The sequence below is a fragment of the Pocillopora verrucosa genome, chromosome 11 (assembly GCF_036669915.1).
Source record: "Pocillopora verrucosa isolate sample1 chromosome 11, ASM3666991v2, whole genome shotgun sequence".
In the NCBI taxonomy this organism is placed as follows: Eukaryota; Metazoa; Cnidaria; class Anthozoa; order Scleractinia; family Pocilloporidae; genus Pocillopora; species Pocillopora verrucosa.
In genome coordinates, this window is record NC_089322.1 from 11,579,117 (window position 1) to 11,598,397 (window position 19,281).

The 19,281-nt window shown below is 37.6% G+C and overlaps 3 pseudogenes; 1 reads left to right on the forward strand and 2 right to left on the reverse strand.

The window, feature by feature from the left end:
• Window positions 1-917: 917 nt before the first annotated feature.
• On the reverse strand, window positions 918-6,715 carry LOC131772620 (uncharacterized; annotated as a pseudogene).
• A 267-nt stretch (window positions 6,716-6,982) lies between these two features.
• LOC131792429 (uncharacterized) lies at window positions 6,983-9,227 on the forward strand (annotated as a pseudogene).
• A 458-nt stretch (window positions 9,228-9,685) lies between these two features.
• Window positions 9,686-11,332, reverse strand: LOC131782939 (uncharacterized; annotated as a pseudogene).
• Window positions 11,333-19,281: the final 7,949 nt, after the last annotated feature.

Here is a 19,281-nt window from a genome sequence, read left to right on the forward strand (position 1 = left end):
CCAGGTTTTTTTGCTAATTCCCATTTTTAGAAAAAACACATTAATGGGAAAAAGAGCGATTTCCAATTTTTCTACTGAAATAACATTAATGTATTTTTTGAATTTAAGTGTTTTTTTAGCAATTAACATTAAGACTGGGAAAAATCATGGATGGTTTTACATTGAAATCCATTTATGGGATTTTAGGGAACTTAAAACATTATTGTGATTTATAAAAACCATGAATGTGTATAACATAGGACTATTATTGGTATATTTATTTCCCATCAATGCGTACGCCAATAACCATTCATGTTATGCTATTTGACATTAATGGAATATAACATAAGCCTAAACCATTAATGTGTAAGGCTAAAACCATCAGTGGTTTATTATTAAAACCATTAATGGGATAGAGCTTCAGTTAAAAACCATTAATGTAAGATTGGAAACATCAATGTTTTCTTTCAAGGAACTTTAAACATTGATGTAATTTATAAAACCATGAATGTATATGACACTGGACCATTATTGGTTTATCTATTTCCCATCAATTGTGTTCTCTAATAACCATTTATTTTACATAAATGGAATATATGACGTAAGCCAAGCTGCATGCATAAATTATATTAAATAAATGTGTAAGGCTAAAACCATCAATTTTTTTTTTATAATTTTAGAGGAGTTTCAGTTAAAGACCATTAATGTAAGATTGAAAATTAAACGTCAATTTTTTTTAATGTCATTAACAAAACGGTCTGTGTATTTTAATCATTTCCCATCAAATTATGAATCTAATTAGACACTTGTGTTTAATTAATTTCTCATTAACGGAATACAATCTACAGCATCAGTTTTTAACAGCAATAATGTAAGTTAAAAACTCTAAATTATGTGTTTTTTACTTTTAGCCATAAATGGGATACCAGATCAGCTAATAAAATAAAATAAAATGCAATATCAACTATCAGTGGTTTGTTGTGACTTGTGTCTTAGTAAACCATAAATAATTGAGACTTGCATTTGCGTTTTGATGTTGGCTGATTTATTGTTTTATCTTTATAAAACATCATCATAATGTTTCATACCAGTAATCAAAATAATGAATCACCGATGATAAAAACAGCTTAGCATCTCAGGGTGTTCTAAAGTGTTTGTCCATTAATAATCAACTGGCACCATTTCCCATATGTCCTCATTCCAGTCTCCATCAGCATTATGAAGTAAAGTGTTCCAGGAAACTTTATCACTGGCTAAACGAGGATTTCTTTCTGGGGAATACATAGCAATAACAGACCCATATACATCTTCCCTCTCTCCAACCTTGTTGTAGTACAGAACTTTGGCAATTTGGTGATTTGCATCAACACTTAACACCCTTCCAAACCATGGCTGGGGATCAGTTCCGTTGATGAAAACCATCTCTCCTTCCTTTGGGTACAATGGTACTACCACATCGTTTGGAGACAGTGGCATGCTCTTCCTCATAAAATCGACAACAATTGATTCTAAAGGCTCAGAAGAATTAGGAAAAACTATAGCCTTTCTCAAAATACTTGGCGCCAGTACAATAATCTTCTGAGAAAGACTCCCATGGCATAAAATGGGAAAGCCAGTACTTGCAAATGTTACAAGTTTACCATCATCATCTTGTTTAGTTGGAAGTAACTGGCCTTGAATAAACTTGTGGTATTCTCCTTCAATCTCAAGACCTAGAAATTTTTCTACCAAAACAACTGATTGGACATTGTTCATGTTAAGAAAAACATGTTCTCCTGTCCTGTACAATAGGCCCTGACCTTGAACACCTTGTTGTGGTAAAAGAAGACTTCTGTAAGCCAAAGCTATTTCCGGAACAAGAAGTTCACCACTTGATGTACTTGACCCAGTAAACTTTGATTTGATGAGATCCACATCCTGTTTTGACAGCTGGACTTCATTTCTCTCAGACCCACCAACAAGAATTCCCTTTTTGCTGTAGTTCTCATGACGAGGTGAGGTTTTGGCAATGTCACTTACGTGTCTTGCTCCTTCCAAACTGGTGGCACTCATCTAGAAAAAACGTTAATATTTTTCTCAGTCAGATTGTAGCTTAACATAATTATAAGAACTAAAGTTAATTTGGCTAAAGATCACTGTATGAATTATCACTGACATGAGAACAAGAAATAGAACGGAGGGTTTAAAGTTTTGTGTAGTTTTTCTTCCATACAAAAGCTAACTTTAACTTTTCAAATTTTTAAATCACCGTGGAAATCATATTTTTTTTTTGGCTTAGCTTAACAATATTATTTGTAGTCCTAACCTTTCTTTAGGATTCATTTACATGCCTTAAGTATTAGTGGACTGCATAACAATGGAGTTACAATTATATCATTTAATGTAATGTCTACAACAAACTAATGGCTTCATGACTGAGTCTGTAATTACTGTATGTAAAGTTAAGGCAGCCCAGGAATTCCTTTTTGTTCACAATTACATTCTGAAATGTAATAACATTATGGCGACTTTCAGTGTTAAATTTACATGTACAATGCAGTGATGGCATTTTATGGCTACTAACAACTTTTCAAACACCTTTTCCAGGCAGAACTTGTACTGTTTGGGCTGGTCCTTGATGCTAGAGAAGAGATGTTGAAGCAATTCACGTCGTGCTTCTTTTTTGAAATAGGTGCATTCAATGTTCTTAAAGTTGGACTTTGTTGTAACATACCTCCGCACTGCCCTTTCAAATGGAAAACACCAGTAGTTGTCAGGGTGTGAAAACCGCATAGCATCGTCAGGAATATGAAGAAGGTTGTGCTCAGTGACTGTACATGAAGTCAGACCCCTATGCTCTTCAGTAAGCACTAAGTAGCGTTGAGCTAACTTGGAGAAAAGATGAACATCATCGAGCACCCATCCATCCCGTTTACAGAAGACAAGTTCTGTCATCCTGACAGTAAGTTGCCAAATGTGATAATCCATATCTTCTAAGAGGTCAGCAAATATTACTTCAGAGGCTGGAAAGGCAAATTTGTGGAGTTCTTCTGCCTTCCAAAAGGCCAGGCGAGAACCATAACCATTAGGAATTCTTCCATCTTTCAATTCTACAGTTATAATAATCAGAAAATCAATTGTACAGTTCTGTTGTATAAATTAATATATGTAGTGTACGCTGAGTAAAAATTTACTGAGTAGCTAGACACACCGTGTTTTAAGTTACTAGACGTAATATAATTTGTAACTTCATTTGGTATTTTTTCATAAACAGACTCATCAACAGACTCTCTGGTTACTTAACCAGAGATGTGCTGCTAAAGATTTATAAGCAAACAGTGCTACCAATCCTTGACTATGGATGCACAGTGTGGATGGAATGCTCTAAGGGTATGACAGACAGTCTGGAAAGACTTCAAAATCAAGCAATGCGCTCCATACTCAAAACAAACAGAACCGCATGCACCCAGAAGATGAGAAGTAAACTGGGACTTCTGACACTTAAAAACTGGAGGCGTTTTATTAGTTTGCATATGTATTAATGCAATTAATGTTAAATTAATAACTTAAGATGTTAATGACAAAAGAATAAATTCTTGTTTATTACAGACCTGCAGTCCAAGGAAAGAAGCATAGACGTTGGTCAACTAATTTACTGTCAATCTTCTCAAGAGTGATGAAGCCCTTTGAGTTGTGTTGCTATGACATTTGAAGGGAGGTTATGCATAGTGTCATACACAAGATCCTTGAAAATGTCAAATCCATAAAGTTTGTGCGGTCGATAAAGGACGCTTAATCCAGTATAACCACTGTTCCTGCTTTTTTCTGCCCGAACAGTTTTGCGGTCTTCCTCATTTATATCTTTCATTGTTTTCAAGTCTTCTTCCAGCTTTCGCTCCTCCCATGCAAATCTGGCGTGGTACCGATTATTAACATAATAGTATGTGCTTCCACCCTCTGGATTGATAGTACCTATTGAATAAAATGGACTTTTATTTCAGACAAGAAACTGACCAAAAACCAATGTGAATAAAGAAATGACAGCATATTACCAATCTTTTCTTCAGAAATATGATAAACCATTTTGCTTTGAATTCATTCTTACTCACCAGCTGGTATTTAATTATTTTGCAATATGCAACTATATGCACAGCATTTTCTAGAAACATTATTTTACAAAAATACAATAAACACAAGTGTACATAAAAAAAACACGATATTTTATTAACCTATCAGAATTTTTGCCAAAAATTAAACAATATCATTACTTTTACATTAATTATTACTACTGAAAAGACTAATTCACATTAATGTTAGAATAATTTCAGTAGAGTGCTACACTGTAAATCATACATGAATAAATTGTGTCTAATTTACCTTTTAGTTTGTCTCTACGGCATGGTAATATACCATGTTTGATGAACTTCCCTACTTCGTGTTGTGCAGGATAGTCACCTGTCCATAGCAGAATCAAGATGTGCAAGATGATCCTTCCTGCCGGAAGACCAGGAAATGACTCAACATAGTCAACTTCAAGACCTGAAAAAAAAAATGCATGTTTAAAGAAGTTGCTATTGCACACGCATGCAAGTTTTGGTTAATTAATTAAATTATTCAAATGAAATTTGGTCTTGACTATTTTTTTCTAGTTTTTTTGAAACTAAAACAAATTATTAAGTTTAGAATAGAAGTGGTCTGCATGGTTTCCAGTACATGTGCATGTATATTAAATAAATGTATAATTATGATAAATGACTACCTGTACTGAATACTGGTAGATAAATGTTATAATAGAAACTGGGTGTGCCATCAATGGCTTATCAGACGGTATATTGCAACTTGGATTCATACCATCGATAAAGATGTCTTCGATGTCACTGATGAGAGGATGCAAGAAGGGATCCAGTGAGCAAGGCCGACTTTTGGGTAGCTGGTAAGAAGGTACAAAACCTACTACATATATCTGATCAGTACTGCATCGCTCAGCTTTAGCCATGTTTGCAATGGTCACTTCTATTGCACCTGCAAATACCATATTGAAACATTCAATACTCATGTCTGTTAAAGTGATATTTTAGAATCAATCAAGCAGGCTCTAACTAAAAGGTATAAATGAATGGATCAATTAATTTTGTATCCCAAAGATGTAGCCACATTTACCAAGAAGTTTTATAAATTGTAGATGCGACAGAAATTGATAGGAACAACTCTTTATAAGTATTGGCCGGTGGTAAAAGGGTATAGGGTTAGGCTGGGTTCAAGAACTTTCGCAGCACATGTACACCCCTATCCAAAATTTTCAGGAGTACCCCCCCCCCCCGGGAAAACGCTAAAGGAAGAACATAAAAATTGTTAAATAGAAATTATAATTACCACAACTATGTGCTCCAGGGTATCCGAAAGGTTGCCATCCGTCCCAGTGCCCAATAAGAGCAATGTTGCGGGGGTCACCTGTGGCATAGGATGGTGTTTGCTTCCACCTTGTTCCACATTCAGGACATGTGATTTCATACCTTCCATCTTCTTGGGGACACTCCTTCATTTCATCGACACTAATTATGTTGGTACAGAATTTACATTTCACAGGAAACATCCATTCAGAATCTGGTTTCCAGAACCAACTGAGTTCATTAAATCTTCCACCATCCCATATCTCTTTTAGTGTAAAGTTTGCACCTTCGCCTTCAATCCAGTGATCTTTCTCTCTCCAGTGGGCCATCATTTTCTTACACATATCACGGTTAGCACACCACAGTTCAACTTTGTCAGAGATACCCAGGTAATAATATTTAATTTTTCCTGCCTTACCACAATGTCTGCACATTTCGTCTGCTTTTTCCATGACATCATGACATCCCACTGTGCATAGTGGCTCTCGTCCAGGCAAACATAAAGTTCTCTTGGGGCTTTGTATCCACAGTTTTTGAGAACTGATTGAGTCTCTTGCCAATTTCTTGGCCATCTTTCCTCTAATTTTCTGTCATTTCGACAAAACAACTCCTTAGAAAGTTAGAGAATGTCTTCAAAATCTGAGATGGATCCACTCATTTGATCCACTAAATTCAAAGACTTTAGTATAGCAATTGTAATTTCACTATCATCATGATCAATTTCGTTGTTATCAGTAGTGTCTGACGCCATTGAGTCAGGTGAGCATGGCCTGCTACATAAATTTTGTGCACTAGTTTGGTTCTCAGAAAGAACACTACAGTGATCATGAGTGAGGTTATCATCACCAGACGGTGGTAAGATACACTCATCAATGCCAGAGTCATTATTAGTGTCACCAGGATCTTCCACTCTGTTTGAAAATAAAAATATATCTAGAGTTCATGGGCTGAAGCAAACTTCTTCATATTGTAATTCATCTAGCAAGGTGTGTTTCTAGTGTTGCTGATTACAATATTTAATCTGACAGCTGAATTTGAAAGTCTAAATAATTGTTACATAGGTGCAAGAGAACGAACACTTTATTTCATAAAGCACAATATATTATGGCTTAACGTCAAATCAAATAATATTTACAGTAATTAGCTTGTTCTCACCTGTCCACCACAATATCAGCTATTTCTTGTTGTTGTTGCTGCCAGTGAGAATGCTCTACTGAACGTGCAACTGTAGCACCATTACACTTGGAACAAGGACAATGTACATGTCTGGATTTTAGCTCTGAACAGTTGCAGCAGACGATATCATCTCTCGTCCAAGCAACAGCCTCATCATCAATTCGTCGTCTTTTATTACTATCAGCTTCCATGATTTTGAGTGCGAAAATATCGAGCGAAAATCACAAAGCACCAAATTTCCCGTGTAACGATTTCTTGCACCAATCACATCCCTGCATATCCACGTCCAGCCAATCATGTCGCAGTATGTCAATCCCCCCGCGTAACTCCCCGCTGTACATTGTTTAGCAGGGCGCGCTGCGAAGACTACTTCTGTCTTTCTGTCGATTGATGTCAAGGGCTGTTATACAAATTGGGAAGCTATTAGGTCTTTAGTTCTACGAATAAATCGTGACATAATGAACGCCAAAAAACCAGTGGAAGAAATGGATGTTCGTGAAGTGTTCATTTTAATAGAAAAGCACTTCAATACTGAAGTAGCGGAAAAGTTCGAAGGTACGTTCAACAAGTGTCAGAATCGATTTGTAGATTTCGTCACTGAATCTTACACATGTATTTTACAGTGAATTGAAATGGCCTAAATTCCCTTTATTTATTGTCTGTTATACTATTTTAACTTACCGTGATAAAGCTGGAAGGATTTTTAACAATTTCTCACAGTGAACACAGAATTTGTCATTTCGGGAACTGATTTTGCATTGCGTTGATACAGGTTGATACTAGTTTGGTTTTGGCGCGAAATAATTGTACGTTAAAAATGTCCCCAATGAACTTCCCCAATAATTTTCCATTGATTATGACACTTTTCCAATTTTCAAATATGTTCGAAAAGCAGGAAATAATATATCATATGCAGAATTCTTGTTGAAAATGGAGATGTTCTTTATGAATTGGTAAGGTTTCCCAGAGTTATGAAAGTGGACATCACGTAATTGTGCAGCTTGTTGCATCGAATACATTGTGTAGGGTACATAACTTTTCAGATGTGTTCATACAATTTAAGTTTAAACAATTTTTCTTACTGCTCATTTTGATTTTATGCAAAAGGCCCAAAAGGTTGATGGAAAATCCTTGGTCCTTCTCTCTAAACGTGCATCCCAAGAACAGTACGAAGCCTGCGGCCTTCTTACAGTTGCCGACCAGCTAAAATTAAGCTCCGTGGTCAATAGTTCAGCCGAGAGCGGGTCCACTGGTTTTGAAGTGACGACAATCAAACCCAAAAAGCCCTCCAAAGCGCAGCTGCTGCAAATAAGTGAAACTGCACGAAGAATTTACAAGACCAAGTAAGTAACTGTCAGGAATGTGTCCTTTTTTACTGTATTTTCTAACTTCATTACAGAAATTTTTCAACCGATTGCATTTGCTCGAAGTGTTTAAAAACAAATTTAAATGCATAATGTAGCAGTAGTTTCTCGAACAAGGAGGAAGTATTTGTATTTCAAACCGTCACAATTTAATAAATCTATGCATGAATGGTTGTCTTAAATATTGGATATAAATTTCCACAATTTTTTTAAATCAGTTTCCTTATTAGGAGAAAAGCTATCAGAACTGTGGCAATTAATAGATGGCCTGGGAATGACATCCCGAATTTTAAGAAGAACAAGGTCGCTGTTGACGAGTTGAATGATCTTGTTAATGACCTCAAGGAGGATTGCTCGTTTCCACCTTTAAACTTTGGCAAAGAGGGTATCAAACAACATATCTTAGACGTTCTTAATGAAAGAAGGAGACATAAAAGGAGAGGACATGACTATTCTCAGGTGAGCTTAATGTCAATAACATTAATTTTTATATATTGACCAATTATTTCTTATTCATGCATGCAGACCTTAATTTGGAAGGAGCTTGAACCTACGGAAAAGATTTTGTTTGCTTTACAACAAAGAACATCTAAATGAACATATTGCTACTAACTTAAACCCATATAAGTTAACAAATTATGATGAAAAAAAAACAGCTCATGTTTCTGTACAACCATTTACATGATTTTTTTGACATTGCAGCCGGATAAACGGACTCTTAAAAGGAAAGTGGATCAAGGAACAAGTTCTGACAGCATAGTACTGATAATGATATTGGTGGCTCAAGTTCAGCTAGTGGATCAAGTGCTGATCATGAAGAGATTGGAGACTCTGAAGAGACAAATAACTCTGGAGACACAGAAAGTGTAGAAGAATCCGATGAAAACGAGGGTATGCATTACACTGTAAAATATATCTGCATGCCCCCAAAAAAACATTTGCCCCCCAAATGTAATGAAATTGTTTCAGAGGAGTGTACACATCCAAGGTGTATCAGAAGGTTGTAATTTTACACTAGGTGTAGTGAACAGTCAATGGTGGATCCCACTCTATTTTTAATGAAAGCTCTATTTTTTTGTAATCTTTCGTAGATCTTGATGAGGATACTGCCAAGTTGGTTGTGTGCGTGGCCTTTAATGCAATTCAAATATCTCAAATTTCACGAACCCAGCTGCAGTCTTCAGCAAAAGCTCTTAAAATTACAACAAAAAAGAAAGAGAAGAATGATCTAGTGAAGATAGTTGCTGAAGCACTTGTAGAGAAAGGATTTGTCAAAGTGTTAAATGGACACTCCAAAAATGTCTCACGAGATGACATTAAAAAAATTAAACCATTTTAGCTCACCAGCTAGTGCTTCTTAAAAAGTTTTCAAAAGGCAAATTTTAGTTGAGTTTGTGGAACTGAAGAAAAAAGAACTTTTATTGGTAAATTTTAGTGAGTTCCAAGTTGCTAGTGTGTTTGTTGGATTTAAAGTCACACTATCCAAAAAGAAAGTCAGGATTTGTCAAAGTGTCATATAGACACTCCAAGAAGGTCTCACGAGATGACATTAAAAAAGTTAAAGCATTTTAGCTAACCAGCTTAAGGGACCGGTCATTATTTATCGCCTGGGGGGGTCGGAGTATTTTTGTTGTCACATTGGAGCATTTACCTGATCCCCCCGTAGAGTATCTAGTTTTTTAGAGATCCCCCCTTATCGGTAGTGGAAAGTTTCATGATCCCCCCCCCTTTTCTCCCAGCCGCCGCCAAATAACTTTTTGAATATGCAAGTGATATTTTAATAGTGGTACTTACGTCTCATGGACCTTGAACCACAACGGTAAATATTTGCTCATCAGATACGAACTGAATTGTCGAGGAAGTGCCAATCTCAGGCTGTTCATCCAAATCCACGAAAACATAGTCATCGTCGCTCTCTGCCTCTCCACTTTCGGATTCTTCATCCTCGGATTCCACGTCATCTTCATCACTCGACAGTTCTCCTGTTATCACAGTCTCTTTATTCTGTCGGTAATAGTGACATCGAATGGCCTTCACTTTGTCAAGTTTCCGACCCACAGTTGTCAAACCATGCTTGTTGAGATACAGGTCTAGTTCTCTTACCCGCAACTTTTCAACTTTGCCACCCTCGATGAGGTTATCCCATTGAAAGTCCTTGTATGTTCGTTCGGCCTCTTGCCTTCTTCGCTCCTGAGCTGCTCTTGTTCTGATGTCCTTTCGGATCTCAATATCCTTCAAATGATTAACATATGCAATGACGTGCTTCTCTTCCACATTATATTTTGAGCAGAAGCTCTTCATGGTATCCTGATCGTTTCTGATACTGTCAGAATGTTCCTCGTACAGATCTTTAATACATTTTCTTGGAAGGTAATCATCTGGTGTCCTGCCCGTCGATTCCGTCTGATAGATATCCATGAAATGTCCAGGATTGTTTGAATCTGGTACAGGTTGCGGAATTCTTTCCGTTTCTGGACCGACCCATCTATTGTTAGAACACCAGGAACAGAGATTGGAACTTTCTTCTCTTGACTCTTTACAGGCATCATGACAGAATTCCATAAAAAGTTCTCCACGAATATAGTGGTCTTCCATAAACGATTCGATCTTTCAGAAGTATGCTGCACCGGGCGCTTGCTCTTTGTTTCGTTCTGATGCACCTCGATAGTTGTCGAGGTAAACAGAATTGAAAAAGAATAATTCATCAGGGGACTCGCTTACTTTGCTCTTGATGTAATCTTTAAGGACAGGGGCATCATCAATTCTCTCGGCTACCTGACTACAGACATACCAGGCATTTTTCTCCATCCGTTTCTTTTCATACTCTTCATATGACTGGAGAGACAGTTGTTTGATTTCCTCTTCTGAAAGATCCTCAAATCTCCTATATTTTTCCCACTCTAGAGTTGCGCCATCCACAAGAGCATCAGAAATTGCCGAGTTTGTCCTTTCGGCTTCACCTTGCCCGCTGTCGCCCCTCGAACGATGACATCGCACTCTATAATCGGAATTGTGAACCCTTGCTAACTCGGCGTCTCAAAATCTAACTTCGTAGTTGGAAACTCCCACGCCCGGACCAGCATCTGTAAGGTCAGCCCATCGTGGCTTTACAGGTGGAAGGCAGAGATCTCCAAGAACTTCAAGACCATGTTTACATGAACTGGTTACCCTTAAAATCCTGTCCTTTCTCGCATCTTTTTCCATGGAATCGACTTCCTCTTTAAACAGATCATCAATGGCATCTAAAATGCGTTTCGTGACTGGTATTATCTGACTAGCAAACAGAGCCCTATTGTGCTCTGACATTTCTGTGTCTTCGTAAAACTGCAACAAATTGTCAATCCTTAATTTCAAGTGTTCTGCTCTCTCTTTTTCGTAAGTGAAGAATTTACAGTTACTTTCTGTTTCTCCGGATAATTTGTCTAGGTCATCTGACTCTGTCATATCATAATAAAGAAAGAGGTCATCTTGTAGTTGCGCGCAGCATTTACGAAATCCCAGTGAGTACTGTGGACTGCCAGGTGTCGGTTCGTCAACCTCAAAAGCTGATGGATCCTCATGTCGCAAACAAACCGTTTCGCTGGCCCATACAGTGCCTGACGATCCCACTATTGCTTTGGGCCGGACAAATACATAGTGGCGATCGTCCTCAGTTATCAGCTTCTCTTCAGTTTCATTCATTACACTTGACTTCGTGAAAACACGGTGAGAACCCGGGGTCACATATACCATTTTCTCAGGCCAGTCGTACTTTGGCAACTTCCTTGCTTTAGTGTGATCTGATAATGTTAAGATCCTAAGATTTCTGGCTTTGTCAAAACCTTCAGATGTACCTGGTCTAAGGTAAGCCTTGTCATCGGTGCTTCTCATGAAACAAAACTTTCTCGCGCTGGAATTTCTGGCACCCCAGAATCGTCTTTTTATGTTTTTTACGTGTGCTCATTGGTAGTGAGTGTTTTCGTTTGTGTTTTCTTCGCCTTTTGGTGGCTTTTTCCAACAAAATAGGCCTTTGCCACAATGGCGCTTCGCTTGGAGACTTCTTTTGTTTCTCGGTCTCGCCCTGTTGTATACTGTTGTAGCGGATTGAATTAATTTCTTCCCACGTTGAGCTAGTCGGTAGTTGGCAATTGAAAGAAGGTTTTTCTTCTTCACCCTCTGGCCGGTATAGAGGACCGTATCATGTCGTCTACCATGATAAGATGATTTATCCTCAATTGCCTTTGCAATGAAGTCTTCATCTTCCTCATCTAGCTTTGGCTTTGGACCTTGGTTTGACAACTTTCGCCTCTTCAGTCGATTACATTCGATAAGGCTTGAAGCTTGGCGCTTGAGCATTTGGCGTTTTCTCTGATAATTACTTTCGGTGGGCTAGCTGTGAAGAAGCCCCTCTGTGTCTTCAACTTTTTCCTTGAGTTTTTGTACTTCACTTTAGATTTTTTCTAACGTTTTGGATGACCAAATATTTGTTTTCTTTTGAAGAAGGTTTTCTTTCTCTTTTATCTCCTTCTCCAGCTTTTCCTTCTTGGAATTTAAGCGCAACCTAACGAGGTCGGCTGCTGCCTCATTAGCATTTTTTACCTCTTCAACAACGAATTTAACTCTCTCCGTCATAAACGGAAGATTGTCAGGATCGAAGCCTAGGGCTGTCATTTCTTCTCTAGAGAATATGGATCGCAATATAACTCTAAGACAAATTTTATCCCATTCTGAGTCCATGGTAGTAACGATACCTTGCACGGTTTCCTTATCGAGAACAAGAGCACTATGTCCACTTTTAGTACTACAAGCACTAAAAATATCCAAAAGGAATGACTCTAAGTCGACTTCGTCAGGACGGAGCGCGACATGCTCAAAACCCTCGGTTATACGAATGATATTGATCCTGAGACCATGTTTTTCATGAAGTAAAGCTTCGCGAAAGGCAACTCTCTGATATTTTGATGGTGCTCCAGAGTGATGAGGTTGAAACGCAAGAAAGTACTCTAATGCTTCTTGAAAGGGGATTGAAGACCTAATTCTTGTCTTAGCATTGGCATCTTGCACCGGAAGAAATAGTTGATCGAAGACATAGAGCAGACCTTGAAACTTGTGCTTCTTTTCCTCTGAAATTGCTCTCGATAATTCTTCTTCTATAACACCCCTATTTTGCTCTAGGGTGCAGCTTTGTTGCAATGTTACAATCTCCATTCTCTTTTTTCCCTGAAGTAGTTTATAAAAGGTGACTTCATCTTAGATCGAGAAACTCACAGTTTTACTAGATCTATGGGCTTGAGGAATGTATCTTAACGATTGGATTTTGGTAGCTGTTTTCTCTACAAGTTCCGTTTCTTTATATCACCGCGTTAATTTTCTTCATCAGTTTGAAATTAAAAAACACACCTTTCGCATTTATTTATTTTATTAGAAAGTATTTTGCCTTCACTTAGCGATAATTTAAATCGCGTCAATTTTCTAGTAAGTCTGCTGGTTTATAGTCTGCATTTGACGCACGCACAAGGGAGCCCCCACATTTTTTTTCTTCCCCACGCTTTGCTTGCGTCACGTTCTACATTTCCGTTTTAATTTAATTGTATTAATGGTAAGCATAGTTAAATATTTAACACTGTTATTTACCACTGATCTGCAAATTATAGGGTTGTCTTTCAGATGCCGGGAATAACCCTATCTAAATTATAGTGACCACAAATACCAGTATTTGCAGTCTTTAAATACAAAGAATTAATGTCCGCGTCGTTTCGACGTTTCAATGTTAATGATTACTTATACTATTGCATGCATATTTTATTGTTTTACTTCTCACCAGTTTGAGCGTAAAATAATGGACCAGTATCACGAAGAAATTGCCACGTTTTCCTTCATGATGATTTTAGTAACATCGAAACGCCGTCAGACAACATTTCCTAGCTTTTATATTTTTATAAAGACTGCAAATCCATCATTTATTTACCTGGTCATTGTTGATATCTGATAAAAGCCGCTCAGTTCTCGCCCTTCGCTCGCTTCGCTTTTCATTATGGCATCGTTTATGGGTACTTCCATCACTTAAATCCAAATGCTTTCCAAGCTGATCACCATTATCGTCCAGATTGCTAAGCTTTTCTGTCATATCTTCCATTCTTGCTCAATTACAATGTCTGAAGTCCAACTGTCGGAAATCTTCTCAGCGCGCTTTTAAAATAATGCTTTGTTGTTGTGACCTACTATTAACTAACATCGTTGTGACATATTAACTTTAACTTTATTTTTTACATATTAACATATAAAACCTATATTTAGCCGAAATGTGGGCACAGAACTCGTTCAATTGCGCTGATTTGCTTTCATTATAAGCCTTTTCAATGGATAAAGAAATTGACTATCTTTTAACAAAAGCTGACTTGAGCAATTACACAGACAATTTTAAACAAATTGGTGTTGCAAAGGTCGAGCATTTCCTGGACGTCGATGACGAAACTCTTGAGCGAGACATTGGACTAACGAAGATACAAACTCGCCGTCTGAGGCGTTTCTTCGCTCAGATACAAGGCGAATCAAAGCAAAGAGGAACAAGCAGTGAAGGTATTGAGTTATCGTTTCTTAGATGATTATTTTGAAGGCCTCTATAAAATAATTGGCTTGTGCTTCAAACCAGCCATGAACAAAAAACGTAAGGCAACATGGTGCATAATTTGTAACGCAATCCTTAACAAACATTTATTATGTGATCGGTAGGTGTTACGTCCGCCAGTGCTCCCAAGAAGCGCAAGCAGGCGATTTTGTCATTTGGACGCTCCGGGCAATTACAAGTCCTGAGGAACGACTCAGCACCAGAAAAGAAGCCGTGGGAAAAATATCTTCTTCCCAACCCACACACAGAAAGGCTGAAATTCTACAATAGTGTTGTACCGCAGATTTATGAATCTTCATTCGTGAGTAAACAAGCCGGTTTCAAACAGTATCTCCTCGAGCAACAGCAAATGCGTTGGCAGTTAAACACAAAGATAAAAGCCCTTTCCGATAAAGAAAACAACTTGCTTAGAAACGAGAATTGGGGAGTGTGCCAAAACATCACGAAGTTCATGTCAGGCGTGGATGGATGTAAGGGCAGTGGTGATGTCGCGAAGTGTGAGTCCTCCTTCACCACTGTCAATGAGGCCTTTAATTCAGCATCCGATTTGCTCTCATTTATCGACAACAGACGAAAGAACCTTTATACAGAAGAGCATACCTTAAGGTCGTTTGCAAGTGATGAGCTCAAATATTTCCAGGAAGCTCAAGAGCGAGTGAAGGCCATACACCACGAGCTGCAGAAAGCCTCCAATGCGCTCACGACCACCCTCATGAGCTTGAAGAGAAAGTTCCCATCTCCCATGGGGAACAACGGCCAATCCCGAAGAAAAAAAGAAAACAAGAGAAAAGTGAAAAAAATCAAGGAGAAAAGGTTGCATCAGCGAGCAGCAATTCTCCTAGAAAAACTTACCTCAAAAGAGGTAGCTAAAGAGGTTTTCGATTCACTCGAAAAGAATACTTACAAATGTGTCTCAAGTATTAATGCAGGATTCACTGCGAGATTTGTCAAGCGTCTCCACCTGGATCCTCTGCTATGGCTTTTGGAAAGAGGCGTGTTTGAAACAGAGCTGGCACGCAATTTGAAAGTGGTAGTGGCCAGAATGAACGAAGAGAATAGCAGTAATGGTGCTGAAAAAGGGTCAAGTTCGGCGAGGATTCAGATGAATCTGACGAGGAGACTGTGCAAGAGCCAGTGGAGAGGGCTGCCGAAGATTCTGACACGGAAGCGGAACAAGATAGAGCCTCACCAAAATAAACACTTTTTTATTTGTTGTTTTCATTCGGCCGCGTATTAAAATAATGAAAGTTTATGATTTTAGATTACGATTCTCTATAAAACAAACTGAAACGTTATGAAACAATTTTGAGCAATTGTAAGTATTCCATTCTCAAAATCTTGATTACCTTTCTAATTTAGATCGTGCCTGAATAAAAACGTGTATGTTAGACTACAATAGTGATTCTTTTTTACAAAATGGAGGGTCTGTAAAAGGGTTTGGGTTTTGTGTCTGGGCTAGAATAGAGTTTATATAATACAAAATACAACTGAACGTGGTCTTGAATATATGGTTGGGGGTTTAGAGTCCCAGCGGCAAATCCTACCAAAGTATTTACAAATGCAATCACCCGGGGTCCCAGCGCGACCTAAAATTCCTTTTTTTTTGGTCTGATCCCCCCCATTATGCTTGTCAATTACGGCTGATCCCCCCCTAAAGGTCTTCAAAAAACCATGTGATCCCCCCCTAAATACTCCGACCCCCCCAGGCGATAAATAATGACCGGTCCCTAAGTGCTTCTTTAAAAGTTTTCAAAAGGCAACTTTTAGTTGAGTTTGTGGAACTGTCAAGAAGGAACTTTTATTGGTTAATTTTAGTGAGTTCCACGTTGCTAGCTATATAGTGTGTGTGGCATTTAAGGTCATACATTTTTTAAAGAAATTTCTAGAACCCAGCTACAGTTGTCAACAAAAGATCTTAACATTTAGACCAAAGCAAAAGAAAAAAAAACAGTGAAGCTTAATGTTTCTTGATTGCCACCATTAATGTTTCTTTCATAGCCATTAATGTTTAATGGACATTTCACTTGATGTTTAAATGAAAATAACTATTTCTGGTTATTATTCACTAACCATCAATGGTTTGTGCCTCTTACATTAATGTAAATTATTAATAAAAACATTAATGGGAGATGTCCAGCTTTTTCATTATTGGTTATTCCTCGTGGGAATTTACAGATTACCATTTTCTTTACCATTGATGGTTTTCTGGAATTTTTTCCTGTGATAGCTACGATTTGCTATACAACCTTCAGTCAGCTTTTTGACCAAATCATTCTACTGAAATGGCAATGATTAAATTAACTGATGAACTGCTCCGTTGATATGGATAATGATATGGTCACTGGCTTAGCTTTTGTCAACAAGTCCATATTTAAAATGCAGTCAACAAGACATATACTACTCTATGATCATTAAACCTGTAATGCTTTACGGCAGTATGATTTGGACTTCTCGCAGTAAAGAAAATCATTTTAAAGTCCTGCATCTTCAAAAAACATGCAGCTAAATTCTTGATGCCAAAAGAACAACACCCTCTCTCAGCTTATTTAACTCCCTCAAGTGGGTTCCTTTTCTGCTGAAGCATATGTAGATCGATGCACTTTAACTTACAAAAGGCTGAATGGCAATACCCCTGAATATGTAAATGATTTACTCTGACACACAATAGATCAACCTGTTTCTGTAATTTTAACTTAAGTTGCCCTTAGTGTAAGAGAAAGAAGGTCGTCGAAGATTTGCGGTGAGAGCAACAAAGGAATGGAGCAAACTAAGTGTGGACAAACAAAGTACTAGTATCCAAAACTTTAAGCGTTCCCTTTGTCAAATAAATTTAAACAATCAAATCCCTACACAATTATTCATGCAAATTTTAAAATCTGTATATAACCACATTTTGTAATCTTATTTTGCAATAAACAAAGGCTTGTACACTATTTTAATTACTATTAATATTGTTACAACTATTGCTATTAGTTTGTTTTGTTTTGTTCCTTTTTTTTTTTAACCATTACGTTATCAGTTTTATTACTGTTGAATGTTACCCTCATTAAATAAAGTCTTACCTAACCTTACCTTACCTATTCAGTATCTGGCAATTAATGTTTGACAACTGGGTCCACCTCTGATGACTTGACAAGTGAATTGCCCACCTCTTCACAGGAAGGTAGTTGAACTGTTTGTTCCTAGGCATTTGAATTTAATGCATCCAAAATATAGTCAGGCTTTACAACAATTTAATCACTGAAAGTTCTAGCAATTGTGAAACTCCCAATGTCAAATGAGGTGTTACCTGCAGTCCCAGCTACTCTCTGCAACACAAGTTTGTTTTGTTGTTGTTTATGTTTGTTTGTTTGTTTTTACTTTTGTTTGGTTTATTTAAGGCTCCTTTTTTTGGTTCCTATTAAGCACCATTTACAACATTAGGTACAATATAACTACACTAGATAGAGTGCTAGACAGAACAGCTGAGCAGCATTGGAATCCAGTTCCCCAAATAATGGTTTGTAATGTTTGTTTGTATGCATTGTAACAACTCATGCAAAAGTGCCTACAAAGGTAACATTTTAGGTTTAAGTTCTTTCCTAAAGAATTATGTGACAATTTAGTTATTGCATGTGTATAAAATTTTGCCATTGTACCACAGATTCCATGAAATCTTCAAATTGATGTCCCATTAAAGGTAATTAAGGTAACAAATTATTAGCAAGTGGAATCAGGAAGGGTCCTTATGCTACTCATTTTGTTTCATAATATCAGTACAATGTTCAGGGTGCACTGTCAGTTGTAGTTTGGGAAGTTAGGGAAACCAAATAGTCATACAGGTTTTACTTACTCTTAAAAAAAATTAACATACTTTCTTCAATGGTAGTAAAAAATTTAAAAATTCAATTTCTTCTAACACTCAGAGTCATCCTTGATCTGTGTAACAAAATTTGAGTATGCACCATGAATAGCCTATTATGAAAACCCATCATTTGATTTGCCAAGATAGCCAATCAGGTCAAAGGGAAGTGTAAGGGCACTTTTGGTAATTTGTAGAATCCAGAACAAGGCAATGCCTGTTTTGCAGATGTTGCGAACTGGGGTTGGTTTCATTTGCAATGCAAGCTATTTTTTGGCTTGTTTTTGTTTTTATAGTTTTTGTTGGAGCACCACAACTGGATTTCGAAAAATCTAATTAACCTGATTCTCAGATACAGAGTCTGAATGTACAGAAGGTGGAACACTAGACAGAGTGCAAGACAGAACAGTTGGGACAGCATTAGCTTCCAGTTCACCAAATAATGGTTTGTTTGAATTGTTTGTTTTTCTACATTGTAATCATAGAGTTAGTAGGCAAGATGGCCGCCACACGTTGTCTCTGCTCTCTCGTAGTTTTTCTACCTGCTGGGCATCTTATGTGCCCCAGAGCTTCACTGACCTTGTTGTGATAAAAACACCAACCTTACGGAGGATATCTACGATATTTATTCCCGTAAGAATTTCGACTCAGGTTATATTGAAGGATTTGCAAAATTACCATACTTCAGGAGCTTGTTTATTGTGGTGACTTCGATATAGTCAGAATCTGTGAGACTTGGTTCAATGAATCTGTTATAGACAGTGAAATCATTCCAGGATATTCTATCTTTTGCCGAGATAGAGAGGATCTTGGTGAGGGAGTAATTGTGGCTGTCAAAGGAAATATTCAAACTTCTAGACCATTGGATTTAGAGAGGGAAGATACCGAGCTAGTAGTCGTGGAAGAGCGGTAACTTTGATGGCTTACGGGATTCTCTCACCTGTC